General features: G+C 46.7%; 1 pseudogene; it reads left to right on the forward strand.

The window, feature by feature from the left end:
- The first annotated feature begins 4791 nt into the window (after window positions 1-4791).
- The window catches only part of LOC127925532 (rho-related GTP-binding protein RhoE-like), a 21175-nt pseudogene continuing 10966 nt past the window's right edge, over window positions 4792-15000 (forward strand).

Raw genomic sequence — 15000 nt, forward strand, 5'->3', positions numbered from 1 at the left:
AGTTAGTAGACTACAGTTAGTAGGATACAGTTAGTAGGATACAGTTAGTAGACTACAGTTAGTTACAGTTAGGATACAGTTAGTAGACTACATTTAGTAGGATACAGTTAGTAGACTACAGTTAGTAGACTACAGTTAGTAGGATACAGTTAGTAGATACAGTTAGTAGGATACAGACTACATTTAGTAGGATACAGTTAGTAGACTACAGTTAGTAGACTACAGGATACAGTTAGTAGACAGTTAGTAGGACTACATTTAGTAGATACAGTTAGTAGACAGTTAGTAGGATACAGTTAGTAGACAGTTAGTAGATACAGTTAGTACTACATTTAGTAGGATACAGTTAGTAGATACAGTTAGTAGTTACAGTTAGTAGGATACAGTTAGTAGACTACAGTTAGTAGTAGGATACAGTTAGTAGACTACAGTTAGTAGGATACAGTTAGTAGACTACAGTTAGTAGGATACAGTTAGTAGACTACAGTTAGTATGATACAGTTAGTAGGATACAGTTAGTAGACTACAGTTAGTAGGTTACAGTTAGTAGATACAGTTAGTAGACTACATTTAGTAGGATACAGTTAGTAGACTACATTTAGTAGGATACAGTTAGTAGACTACATTTAGTAGATACAGTTAGTAGACTACAGTTAGTAGGATACAGTTAGTAGGATACAGTTAGTAAGATACAGTTAGTAGGACTACAGTTAGTAGATACAGTTAGTAGACTACAGTTAGTAGATACAGTTAGTAGACTACAGTTAGTAGGATACAGTTAGTAGGATACAGTTAGTAGTTAGTAGGATACAGTTAGTAGATACAGTAGGATACAGTTAGGTTACAGTTAGTAGGATACAGTTAGTAGATACTACATTTAGTAGGATACAGTTAGTAGGACAGTTAGTAGGACTACATTTAGTAGGATACAGTTAGTAGACTTCATTTAGTAGGATACAGTTAGTAGACTACATTTAGTAGGATACAGTTAGTAAGATACAGTTAGTAAGATACAGTTAGTAGGTTACAATTAGTAGGATACAGTTAGTAGACTACATTTAGTAGGATACAGTTAGTAGACTACAGTTAGGATACAGTTAGTAGACTACAGTTAGTAGACTACAGTAGACTACATTTAGTAGGATACAGTTAGTATACAGTTAGGATACGTTACAGTTAGTAGGATACAGTTAGTAGACTACAGTTAGTTAGTAGGATACAGTTAGTAGATACAGTTAGTAGGATACAGTTAGTAGACTACAGTTAGTAAGATACAGTTAGTAGATACAGTTAGTTACAGTTAGTAGGATACAGTTAGTAGGATACAGTTAGTAGACAGTTAGTAGGATACAGTTAGTAGACTACAGTTAGTAAGATACAGTTAGTAGGTTACAGTTAGTAGGATCAAGTTAGTAGGATACAGTTAGTAGGTTACAGTTAGTAGGATACAGTTAGTAGGGTACAGTTAGTAGGCTACAGTTAGTAGGATACAGTTAGTAGGATACAGTTAGTAGGGTACAGTTAGTAGGTTACAGTTAGTAGACTACAGTTAGTAGACTACACTTAGTAGACTACAGTTAGTAGACTACAGTTAGTAAGATACAGTTAGTAGACTACAGTTGGTAGGATACAGTTAGTAGGATACAGTTAGTAGGGTACAGTTAGTAGACTACAGTTAGTAGACTACATTTAGTAGGATACAGTTAGTAGACTACAGTTAGTAGGGATACAGTTAGTAGGATACAGTTAGTAGACTACAGTTAGTAGGATACCAGTTAGTAGACTACCGTTAGTAGACTACAGTTAGTAGACTACATTTAGTAGGATACAGTTAGTAGACTGTAGGCATTTAGTAGGATACAGTTAGTAGACTACAGTTAGTAGACTACAGTTAGTAGGATACAGTTAGTAGGATACAGTTAGTAGAATACAGTTAGTAAGATACAGTTAGTAGGTTACAGTTAGTAGGATACAGTTAGTAGACTACATTTAGTAGGATACAGTTAGTAGACTACAGTTAGTGGGATACAGTTAGTAGACTACAGTTAGTAGACTACAGTTAGTAGGATACAGTTAGTAGGATACAGTTAGTAGACTACAGTTAGTAGGATACCGTTAGTAGACTACCGTTAGTAGGATACCGTTAGTAGACTACCGTTAGTAGGATACCGTTAGTAGGATACCGTTAGTAGGATACAGTTAGTAGGATACAGTTAGTAGGATACAGTTAAAAGACTACAGTTAGTAGGATACAGTTAGTAAGATACAGTTAGTAGGATACAGTTAGTAGGATACAGTTAGTAGACTACATTTAGTAGGATACAGTTAGTAGACTACATTTAGTAGGATACAGTTAGTAGACTACAGTTAGTAGGATACAGTTAGTAGACTACAGTTAGTAGACTACATTTAGTAGACTACAGTTAGTAGACTACATTTAGTAGGATACAGTTAGTAGACTTCATTTAGTAGGATACAGTTAGTAGACTACATTTAGTAGGATACAGTTCAGTAAGATACAGTTAGTAAGATACAGTTAGTAGGTTACAATTAGTAGGATACAGTTAGTAGACTACATTTAGTAGGATACAGTTAGTAGGATACAGTTAGTAGACTACATTTAGTAGGATACAGTTAGTAGACTACAGTTAGTAGACTACAGTTAGTAGGATACAGTTAGTAGACTACAGTTGGTAGACTACAGTTAGTAGACTACAGTTAGTAGACTACAGTTAGTAAGATACAGTTAGTAGACTACAGTTAGTAGGATACAGTTAGTAGGATACAGTTAGTAGGACACAGTTAGTAGGATACAGTTAGTAGACTACAGTTAGTAGACTACAGTTAGTAGACTACTTAGTAGACTACAGTTAGTAGACTACAGTTAGTAAGATACAGTTAGTAGACTACAGTTGGTAGGATACAGTTAGTAGGATACAGTTAGTAGGATACAGTTAGTAGACTACAGTTAGTTGGTAGACTACAGTTAGTAGGATACAGTTAGTAGACTACAGTTAGTAGACTACAGTTAGTAGACTACAGTGAGTAGGATACAGTTAGTAGACTACCGTTGGTAGACTACAGTTAGTAGGATACAGTTAGTAGACTACAGTTAGTAGACTACAGTTAGTAGACTACAGTGAGTAGGATACAGTTAGTAGACTACAGTTAGTAGACTACAGTGAGTAGGATACAGTTAGTAGACTACAGTTAGTAGACTACAGTTAGTAGGTTAAAATGCAATATGCTGTAATACACCTGGAACTGGGAACAGAGTAGTTCCCTTTCAGATGTGGTTGGGTTTTAGACTCTCTCTCGCTCTCTCTCTCTCTCTGTTCTCTCTCTCTCAGTTAGTAGGATCTCTCTTTCTCTCTCTTCTCTCTCTCTGTCTCTCTCTCTGTCTCTCTCTCTCTCTCTCTCTCTCTGTCTCTCTCTCTCTCTCTCTCTCTCTCTCTCTCTCTCTCTCTCTCTCTCTCTCTCTCTCTCTCTCTCTCTCTCTCTCTGTCTCTCTCTCTCTCTCTCTCTTTCTCTGTCTCTCTCTCTCTCTCTTTCTCTGTCTCTCTCTCTCTCTCTCTCTCTCTCTTTCTTTTCTCAATTTCAATTTCAATTCAATTCAATTGAAGGGTTTTATTGGCATGGGAAACGTATGTTTACATTGTCAAAGCAATTGAAATAAATAATAAACAAAAGTGAAATAGCATCTGGTCTGCTCCTGAGGTCTAAGGCACTGCATCTCAGTGCTAGAGGCGTCACTATAGACCCTAGTTCAATTACAGGCTGTGTCACAACCAGCCTTGATTGGGAGTCCCATAGGGCGGTGCACAATTGGCCCAGTGACGTCGGGGTTAGTGTTTGGCCGGAGTAGGTCGTCATTGTAAATAATAATTTGTTCTTAACTGACCTGCCTAGTTAAATAAAGGTTGAAATAAAAACAATTGTAAAATAAATCAACCAAAAATGTACAGTAAACATTACACTCACAAAATGTCCAGAAGAATAAGTGAAAGGAGAGACCTAGTCAGCTGCACAACTGACTGCCTTCAACTGCCTTCAACTGAATGCCTTTCAACTGCCTTCAACTGAATGCCTTCAACTGAATGTCTTCAACTGAATGCCTTCAACTGAATGCCTTCAACTGAATGCCTTCAACTGAATGCCTTCAACTGACTGCCTTCAACTGAATGCCTTCAACTGAAATGTGTCTTCCGCATTGAACCCAACCCCTCTGAATCAGAGGTGCCTTAATCAATATCTACGTCATCGGGGTCCGGAGAATAAACACATTTCAAATGTCATATTATGTGCAAATAGTTGAAGTACAAAAGGGAAAATAAATCAACATAAATATGAGTTGTATTTACAACGGTGTTTGTTCTTCACTGGTTGCCCTTTTCTTGTGGCGACAGGTCACAAATCTTGCTGATGTGATGTCACACTGTGGTATCTCACCCAATTTGTTTTCGAATTGTTTGTGAGTTTGTGTAATCTGATTGAAATATGTGTCTCTAATATGGCAGGAGGTTAGGAAGTGCAGCTCAGTTTCCACCTCATTTTGTGGGCATTGTGCACAGCGGCATTTCTCAATAGCAAGGCTATACTCACCGAGTCTCTCTCGTTCACTCTCTCTCTGAACACAAGTCATTTAAAATTACATGGTGAGATTATACATATTTTAATAAAGTCGTCCATCATGATCTGAGCTGTTTGAAGGGAGTCCTACGGAGGGCGCCATCACACACTGAGCATACGATCACCACTCTCCCGACCACCCAGGTCACCACATAGCCCTGCAACACTTTCAGCACGTGGAGAGAGAGGGGAGGGACAACTCCACTGGCTCATGGTCTCGGTATAAATACCGTCAAAAAGTCTCGTTCGCGTTGTAGTCGACACGAGACACAGTATTGACAAAGGACGCAGACATCGGAGAGGTGAAACGGATTTATTACGCTCCGATTATCTGCTGTTTTCGATTATTCCTGTGTATGTGTGCTCTCTTCAAACAACGTGAGCTCTCTATAGCGAACTGTCCGTCAACTGACATCAATGAAGGAGAGAATATCTAGTCAGAAAGTATCTGTTCAGTCCGGGATGGATCCTAGTCAGATTGTGAAGTGTAAAATAGTTGTGGTCGGGGACAGTCAATGTGGGAAGACTGCTCTACTACACGTTTTTGCAAAGGATATCTTCCCAGAGGTGAGTTCAACGAATTGGTTGCTTGATAGCTAAATGTAACAAAAGTTTGTTATAACTAATTAATACCACTACTACTAATAATAATAATATTTGTTATTACTTGTCTATAATTATCTATGATTGTCTGTTTTTTTTTTTTTCTTTAGAGTTACATGCCCACAGTGTTCGAGAATTACACGGCCAGTTTTGAAATAGAAACGAAAAGAATAGAGCTCAGCCTATGGGACACGTCAGGTAATGATCCATTTCATTTCTTTAATCTGTCGATGTTTGCCATAACTCTATGACCCAGGCTCCCTATTATAATATTTAGTTTAGATGTATATAACCTGGGTAGATGTATATAACCTGTATATAACTTGGGTAAATTTATATAACCTGGGTAAATGTATATAACCTGGGTAGATGTATATAACCTGGGTAATGTATATAACCTGGGTACAATTATATAACCTGGGTACAATTATATAACCTGGGTACAATTATATAACCAGGATAGAGTATATAACCTGGGTAGATGTATATAACCTGGGTAGATGTATATAACCTGGGTAAATGTATATAACCAGGGTAGATGTATATAACCTGGGTAGATGTATATAACCTGGGTAAATGTATATAACCTGGGTACAAGTATATAACCTGGGTACAAGTATATAACCTGGGTAGATGTATATAACCAGGGTAGATGTATATAACCAGGGTAGATGTATATAACCTGGGTAAATGTATATAACCTGGGTAAATGTATATAACCTGGGTAAATGTATATAACCTGGGTTAATGTATATAACCTGGGTAAATGTATATAACCTGGGTAAATGTATATAACCGGGGTAAATGTAGGATAAATGCTGTATTTATTGTTTGCCTTTGGTTCCCATGATGCCCATTGATCACAGTTGCTGTCCATTAGAAATGCAGCTGCCAGGCATGTCAGGACCTGTTGGTCTCACAGTGTGTGTGCAGCGTGTCATGGAGGAATACATCTGTTGACAGTGATGAATATTTCATTTTTAATGAAACCTAAATGATCTATTATTTATTATCAAGTTCTGGTTTGTTACATGCTTAGAAGAAGTCATGATGCTACTGTGGAATTGTAGGGATGGACCAGCTGGTTGAACCATTCAGACAGACACCACTGACCAAATGTTCTACCATGCTTCTCCACCCCTCCCCCTCAACAAAGACACCATGCAGCCAATCAGTAACAGTGAGAAGACTGTCCTCCCTCCAGACAATCTGCTATTTCTGTACCTGGTGCAGTTAGTCTTATACTGGCCTCTTCCAGTATACTGGTTTCTAGTGTTGAGGAGTTAACCTCATGGGATCTCCATCCATGCTGGAAGTGCTGGAAGTAATTATGTGTTGTAGCCCCACTCTCCCTCAGCCGGATCCCCAGCCCTCTCCCTTCAGTAGCCCCACTCTCCCTCAGCCGGATCCCCAGCCCTCTCCCTTCAGTAGCCCCACTCTCCCCAGCCGGATCCCCAGCCCTCTCCCCTCAGTAGCCCCCCGTTTCCTCCAGCCGGATCCCCAGCCCTCTCCCTTCAGTAGCCCCACTCTCCCTCAGCCGGATCCCCAGCCCTCTCCCTTCAGTAGCCCCACTCTCCCTCAGCCGGATCCCCAGCCCTCTCCCTTCAGTAGCCCCACTCTCCCTCAGCCGGATCCCCAGCCCTCTCCCTTCAGTAGCCCCACTCTCCCTCAGCCGGATCCCCAGCCCTCTCCCTTCAGTAGCCCCACTCTCCCTCAGCCGGATCCCCAGCCCTCTCCCTTCAGTAGCCCCACTCTCCCTCAGCCGGATCCCCAGCCCTCTCCCTTCAGTAGCCCCACTCTCCCTCAGCCGGATCCCCAGCCCTCTCCCTTCAGTAGCCCCACTCTCCCTCAGCCGGATCCCCAGCCCTCTCCCTTCAGTAGCCCCACTCTCCCTCAGCCGGATCCCCAGCCCTCTCTCTCCCTTCAGTAGCCCCACTCTCCCTCAGCCGGATCCCCAGCCCTCTCCCTTCAGTAGCCCCACTCTCCCTCAGCCGGATCCCCAGCCCTCTCCCTTCAGTAGCCCCACTCTCCCTCAGCCGGATCCCCAGCCCTCTCCCTTCAGTAGCCCCACTCTCCCTCAGCCGGATCCCCAGCCCTCTCCCTTCAGTAGCCCCACTCTCCTCCAGCCGGATCCCCAGCCCTCTCCCTTCAGTAGCCCCACTCTCCCTCAGCCGGATCCCCAGCCCTCTCCCTTCAGTAGCCCCACTCTCCCCCAGCCGGATCCCCAGCCCTCTCCCTTCAGTAGCCCCACTCTCCTCCAGCCGGATCCCCAGCCCTCTCCCTTCAGTAGCCCCACTCTCCCCCAGCCGGATCCCCAGCCCTCTCCCTTCAGTAGCCCCACTCTCCTCCAGCCGGATCCCCAGCCCTCTCCCTTCAGTAGCCCCACTCTCCTCCAGCCGGATCCCCAGCCCTCTCCCTTCAGTAGCCCCACTCTCCCTCAGCCGGATCCCCAGCCCTCTCCCTTCAGTAGCCCCACTCTCCTCAGCCGGATCCCCAGCCCTCTCCCTTCCGTAGCCCCACTCTCCTCCAGCCGGATCCCCAGCCCTCTCCCTTCAGTAGCCCCACTCTCCTCCAGCCGGATCCCCAGCCCTCTCCCTTCCGTAGCCCCACTCTCCTCCAGCCGGATCCCCAGCCCTCTCCCTTCAGTAGCCCCACTCTCCTCCAGCCGGATCCCCAGCCCTCTCCCTTCCGTAGCCCCACTCTCCCCAGCCGGATCCCCAGCCCTCTCCCTTCCGTAGCCCCACTCTCCTCCAGCCGGATCCCCAGCCCTCTCCCTTCCGTAGCCCCACTCTCCCCCAGCCGGATCCCCAGCCCTCTCCCTTCAGTAGCCCCACTCTCCCCCAGCCGGATCCCCAGCCCTCTCCCTTCAGTAGCCCCACTCTCCCCCAGCCGGATCCCCAGCCCTCTCCCTTCAGTAGCCCCACTCTCCTCCAGCCGGATCCCCAGCCCCTCTCCCTTCCGTAGCCCCACTCTCCCCAGCCGGATCCCCAGCCCTCTCCCTTCCGTAGCCCCACTCTCCCCCAGCCGGATCCCCAGCCCTCTCCCTTCAGTAGCCCCACTCTCCCCCAGCCGGATCCCCAGCCCTCTCCCTTCCATAGCCCCACTCTCCCCCAGCCGGATCCCCCTTCCCTTCCGTAGCTCCACTCCCTCCAGCCCTCTCCCTTCCCACTCCCTCCAGCCGGATCCCCAGCCCTCTCCCTTCCAGCCCCACTCTCCACCGGATCCCCAGCCCTCTCCCTTCCATTGCCCACTCTCCTCCAGCCGGATCCCCAGCCCTCTCCCTTCCAGCCCCACTCCACCTCCCCAGCCCTCTCCCTTCCATTGCTCCACACTCCCCTAGCCCTCTCCCTTCCATTGCTCCACACTCCCCTAGCCCTCTCCCTTCCGTAGCCCCACTCTCCCCCAGCCGGATCCCCAGCCCTCTCCCTTCCATTGTTCCACACTCCCCTAGCCCTCTCCCTTCCATTGCTCCACACTCCCCTAGCCCTCTCCCTTCCATTGCTCCCACTCCCCTAGCCCTCTCCCTTCCATTGCTCCACACTCCCCTAGCCCTCTCCCTTCCATTGCTCCACACTCCCCGAGCCCTCTCCCTTCCATTGCTCCACACTCCCCTAGCCCTCTCCCTTCCATTGCTCCACACTCCCCAGCCCTCTCCCTTTCTTGGCCCCACTCTCCCCAGCCCTCTCCCTTTCTTGGCCCCACTCTCCCCCAGCCCAATCCCCAGCTCTCTCCCTGCTTTTGCCCCACGTTCCCTCAGCCCTCTCCCTGCTTTTGCCCCACTTTCCCTCAGCCCAATCCCCAGCCCTCTCCCTGCTTAAGCCCCAGGTCTGCAAACCTTTAGCCTCTATGCTTCCCCCTCAGCTGTCCCCTGCCTGGACTGTGCTTGTAACCTGGGGGTGGTGGAGGTGGAGGTGGTAGTTCAAGCTGGGGCTCTGTTGCCAAGTGGGTCTGTTTATCTGTCCGGTTGGCTGTAGAGGGTCTGTTTGTCTGTCTGGTTGGCTGTAGAGGGACTGTCTGTCTGGTTGGCTGTAGAGGGTCTGTTTGTCTGTCTGGTTGGCTGTAGAGGGACTGTCTGTCTGGTTGGCTGTAGAGGGTCTGTTTATCTGTCTGGTTGGCTGTGAGGGACTGTCTGTCTGGTTGGCTGTAGAGGGACTGTCTGTCTGGTTGGCTGTAGAGGGACTGTCTGTCTGGTTGGCTGTAGAGGGACTGTCTGTCTGGTTGGCTGTAGAGGGTCTGTTTGTCTGTCCGGTTGGCTGTAGAGGGTCTGTTTATCTGTCTGGTTGGCTGTAGAGGGTCTGTTTGTCTGTCTGGTTGGCTGTAGAAGAACTGTCTGTCTGGTTGGCTGTAGAGGGACTGTCTGTCTGGTTGGCTGTAGAGGGACTGTCTGCCTGGTTGGCTGTAGAGGGACTGTCTGCCTGGTTGGCTGTAGAGGGACTGTCTGCCTGGTTGGCTGTAGAGGGACTGTCTGCCTGGTTGGCTGTAGAGGGACTGTCTGTCTGGTTGGCTGTAGAGGGACTGTCTGCCTGGTTGGCTGTAGAGGGACTGTCTGTCTGGTTGGCTGTAGAGGGACTGTCTGTCTGGTTGGCTGTAGAGGGACTGTCTGTCTGGTTGGCTGTAGAGGGTCTGTTTGTCTGTCTGGTTGGCTGTAGAGGGTCTGTTTGTCTGTCTGGTTGGCTGTAGAGGGACTGTCTGCCTGGTTGGCTGTAGAGGGACTGTCTGTCTGGTTGGCTGTAGAGGGACTGTCTGTCTGGTTGGCTGTAGAGGGACTGTCTGTCTGCCTGGTTGGCTGTAGAGGGACTGTCTGCCTGGTTGGCTGTAGAGGGACTGGTTCTGTCTGTCCTGTTTGGCTGTAGAGGGACTGTCTGCCTGGTTGGCTGTAGAGGGACTGTCTGTCTGGTTGGCTGTAGAGGGACTGTCTGCCTGTCTGGTTGGCTGTAGAGGGACTGTCTGTCTGTCTGGTTGGCTGTAGAGAGACTGTCCGTCTGGTTGGCTGTAGAGGGACTGTCTGCCTGTCTGGTTGGCTGTAGAGGGACTGTCTGTCTGCCTGGTTGGCTGTAGAGGGACTGTCTGTCTGTCTGGTTGGCTGTAGAGGGACTGTCTGTCTGCCTGGTTGGCTGTAGAGGACTGTCTGTCTGGTTGGCTGTAGAGGGACTGTCTGTCTGCCTTGTTGGCTGTAGAGGGACTGTCTGCCTGTAGTGTAGAGGGACTGTCTGTCTGCCTGGTTGGCTGTAGAGAGATTTCTGTCTGTCTGTATTGTAGAGGGACTGTCTGTCTGCATGTATTGTAGAGGGACTGTCTGTCTGCATGTATTGTAGAGGGTCTGTCTGTCTGTCTGTCTGTCTGTCTGATTTCTGTCTGTCTGTCTGTGAATTTCTTTCTTTCTTTCTTTCTCCTGATTTCTTTCTGTAGGTCTCCTGAGCCTTTCCTAGGCACGACTCTGTGATTGGCTCAGCTTCAGTGGGCAAACAGAGAGCTGGTCTGAGGCTGTGTGTGTTGTGTGTTGTGTGTGGTGTGTTGTGTTGTGTGTGTGTACTGCAGATCCTATGTATCCCCTAATGGGAACCCCTCTTTTATTCAGTAGGGCCTCTGAGCGACTGGCTTATCCCATGCCTCTATCCAGGCTTTAACAAGGTAGAGACACCTGAGCTCTGCTCATTACCAGGACTGAGCTGCACATTGATGGGCTCTGCCTCCCTGTCCGCTTTGTTTTCAAGCAGGAATAGAGGAAGGGAAGGAGCATAGCCAAACAGGAGTGGAGGTGTAGCAGACTAACACGAATTCTCACAGTAACAACGAAAAAGTAAGCTACTGGATATAGTATAGTATAGAACACAACCCAGTAATACAGTATAGTATAGAACACAACCCAGTAATACAGTATAGTATAGTATAGTATAGAACACAACCCAGTAATACAGTATAGTATAGAACACAACCCAGTAATACAGTATAGTATAGTATAGTATAGAACACAACCCAGTAATACAGTATAGTATAGAACACAACCCAGTAATACAGTATAGTATAGAACACAACCCAGTAATACAGTATAGTATAGAACACAACCCAGTAATACAGTATAGTATAGAACACAACCCAGTAATACAGTATAGTATAGAACACAACCCAGTAATACAGTATAGTATAGAACACAGCCCAGTAATACAGTATAGTATAGAACACAGCCCAGTAATACAGTATAGTATAGAACACAACCCAGTAATACAGTATAATATAGAACACAACCCAGTAATACAGTATAGTATAGAACACAACCCAGTAATACAGTATAGTATAGAACACAACCCAGTAACAGGCCTTCCACTCACATATGGATATAAAGCAGTGGTATTAAAAGTCAGGTTCATGACCCCAGTAGTGGGGAATTGCAGTTGGGTCGACAAATAAAATGATTTAAAAAAATTAGAAGTACAAATTATTTTACTGCCTTGCTCAAGGGCAGAACGGCACATTTTTACACAAGCAACATTTTGTTTACTATCCCAACGCCTTAACCGCTAGGCTTCCTGCTGCCCTCCTAGAAAATGGACAGGCTTTAAAGTTGTGTCATTAGATATGTGGTGGGGGAAAATGGGTTCCCAGAAATGATGGTGAAAAAATGGGGTCCCTGCGGAAAAGTTGAAATACCACTGACATAAAGCTATTGAACCCATATCAACTCACTATCCTAACTCTTAAATAAAGGGGCAGGCAGACAGCCAATCACCTTAGCAAACTGCCTCAGACACACACCTCCACTTTCAACATCCAAGAGAGACGCAATGAAAGAAACGTTACAAAGAAACATTTCAACACCCCGTAGCCCAGCCGACAGGCCTCTAACCTTTAACCCTGAAGGTGAAGGAGCACACAGAGGACAAATGGGAGTTTATAACTTCCCAGGACATTACCTTAATAACAAATGGGAGTTTATAACTTCCCAGGACATTACCTTAATAACAAATGGGAGTTTATAAGTTCCCAGGACATTACCTTAATAACAAATGGGAGTTTATAACTTCCCAGGACATTACCTTAATAACAAATGGGAGTTTATAAGTTCCCAGGACATTACCTTAATAACAAATGGGAGTTTATAACTTCCCAGGACATTACCTTAATAACAAATGGGAGTTTATAAGTTCCCAGGACATTACCTTAATAACAAATGGGAGTTTATAACTTCCCAGGACATTACCTTAATAACAAATGGGAGTTTATAAGTTCCCAGGACATTACCTTAATAACAAATGGGAGTTTATAAGTTCCCAGGACATTACCTTAATAACAAATGGGAGTTTATAAGTTACCAGGACATTACCTTAATAACAAATGGGAGTTTATAAGTTCCCAGGACATTACCTTAATAACAAATGGGAGTTTATAAGTTCCCAGGACATTACCTTAATAACAAATGGGAGTTTATAAGTTCCCAGGACATTACCTTAATAACAAATGGGAGTTTATAAGTTCCCAGGACATTACCTTAATAACAAATGGAGTTTATAAGTTCCCAGGACATTACCTTAATAACGACCTCCATTTCATTGTTACCCCTGACTGACTGTCTGTGGTTCATTAACGGCATCACAGATAAACAGAGAACTAATGCGCCAGGGTCAGTCCACCACCACTTCGTACTGTAGGGAGTCCTGTGGGTCAGGGGTCGGAGGGGGCAGGGGGATGTGGGTTCCTTCCTGGGAGGGTTAGGGGATGTGGGTTCCTTCCTGGGAGGGTTAGGGGGATGTGGGTTCCTTCCTGGGAGGGTTAGGGGGATGTGGGTTCCTTCCTGGGAGGGTCAGGGGGTTGTGCGTTCCAGTCTGGGAGGGTCTGGGAGGGTCAGGGGGATGTGGGTTCCTTCCTCGGAGGGGCAGGGGGTTGTCCTTTGGGAGGGTCTGGGAGGGTCCGGGGTTAGGGGGATGTGGGTTCCTTCCTCGGAGGGGCAGGGGGTTGTGGGTTCCTTCCTTGGAGTCTGGGGAGGGTCCGAGGGTCAGGGGGATGTGGGTTCCTTCCTCGGAGGGGCAGGGGTTGTGCCTTTGGGAGGTCTGGGGAGGGTCCGGGGTCAGGGGGATGTGGTTCCTTCCTCGGAGGGGCAGGGGGTTGTGCGTTTGGGAGTCTGGGAGGGTCCGGGGTCAGGGGGATGTGGATTCCTTCCTCGGAGGGGCAGGGGATGTGGGTTTTCTGGGAGTCTGGGGAGGGTCCGGGGTCAGGGGGATGTGGATTCCTTCCTCGGAGGGGCAGGGGTTGTGCGTTTCAGTCTGGGAGGGTCCGGGGTCAGGGGGATGTGGATTCCTTCCTCGGAGGGGCAGGGGGTTGTGTGTTTCAGTTTGGAAGGTTTAGTGGGGGCTCCAGTTCCACAGATGCCTGAGTTCCTGCCCCCTACTGCTCCCTGGCAAGACAAGAGGCAGAGGGAAACATATTGATTAGTTCTGGGGCTGCTGAGTTAGTTAGGGAGATTTCAAAGGGGGGAGGGAATCCCACAGCTGCTAACCTGCAGGCTCCTCCATATCAATCACATGCTGAGAAGAAGAGGGAGGATGGGGAGGAGGAGGACGGGGGATGAGGAGGGGTGCTAGATACCGGGGATAAAGCTAGAGCTGAGCTGGGCTTATCTGCAGGAGCCATTCTCCCCAGGGCCGGATTTGGGAGCACCTACCTCCAGGGGCCTTTCCTGCGATTGAAAACATTTTGCCATGAGACAGAGAGAAAATGTTGCAGTTTTATCATGAGGTTAAGAGATACAGTATAGTATACTGTAAATGTTACAGTTTTATCATGAGGTTAAGAGATACAGTATAGTATACTGTAAATGTTACAGTTTTATCATGAGGCTAAGAGATACAGTATAGTATACTGTAAATGTTGCAGTTTTATCATGAGGCTAAGAGATACAGTATAGTATACTGTAAATGTTGCAGTTTTATCATGAGGTTAAGAGATACAGTATAGTATACTGTAAATGTTGCAGTTTTATCATGAGGCTAAGAGATACAGTATAGTATACTGTAAATGTTGCAGTTTTATCATGAGGTTAAGAGATACAGTATAGTATACTGTAAATGTTGCAGTTTTCAAGTGAATTTCCTGCAATTCTACACATTTTGCCACGACTTCTGTCATGTTCACATGTTATTTGAGGGGCCCCGACCTCCAGCGTTGGGGATCCCCTTGAGGTAGGGGGACCCAGGGCACGTGCCCTGCGTGCCTGTTCGTAAATCTGTCCCTCATTCTCCCCCATTGGTCTATTGACCCATCTGGGAGGTTTAGAGGAAGTTGTCCTCAAGGTGTTTGTTGCTTTGTACCTGATGCATCGATTCAGATGTGACTTATTTCAACAATATTACCTCTTCATTTTCTAAACGAATACAATGGGAGACTATTTAGAAATGAAGGGAAATCAAAGAGCCTCAGCGCCAGCTGGTTGCCGTCCTGTCTCCTCCCTCTCTCCCTGCCTCCACACACGCCTCCCGCATGACTTCTGTGTGATTCAGCGGCTGAGACAGGATGATGGATTGACTACTATCGCGTTTGTTGACACTGTTGTAGGCCGGGCCGTGCTCCGTGCACGTTGAACGCTTTGAGCCAGCCTATAGGAGGGAGACAGCAGCTGGTTCAACTCGGCACAAAGAGGCCAGTGACACTCAGAGAGACAACCGTCAGGGTGATTGACCTTTCAGACGTTACACAGGCACCATTGACATTCCTCCACTAACTTGAATGCAAAGCATCTATTCTGAATCTCAACCTGGATCCTGTGTGTCTCTGCAG

Source organism: Oncorhynchus keta, unplaced genomic scaffold (assembly GCF_023373465.1).
Source record: "Oncorhynchus keta strain PuntledgeMale-10-30-2019 unplaced genomic scaffold, Oket_V2 Un_contig_5754_pilon_pilon, whole genome shotgun sequence".
In the NCBI taxonomy this organism is placed as follows: Eukaryota; Metazoa; Chordata; class Actinopteri; order Salmoniformes; family Salmonidae; genus Oncorhynchus; species Oncorhynchus keta.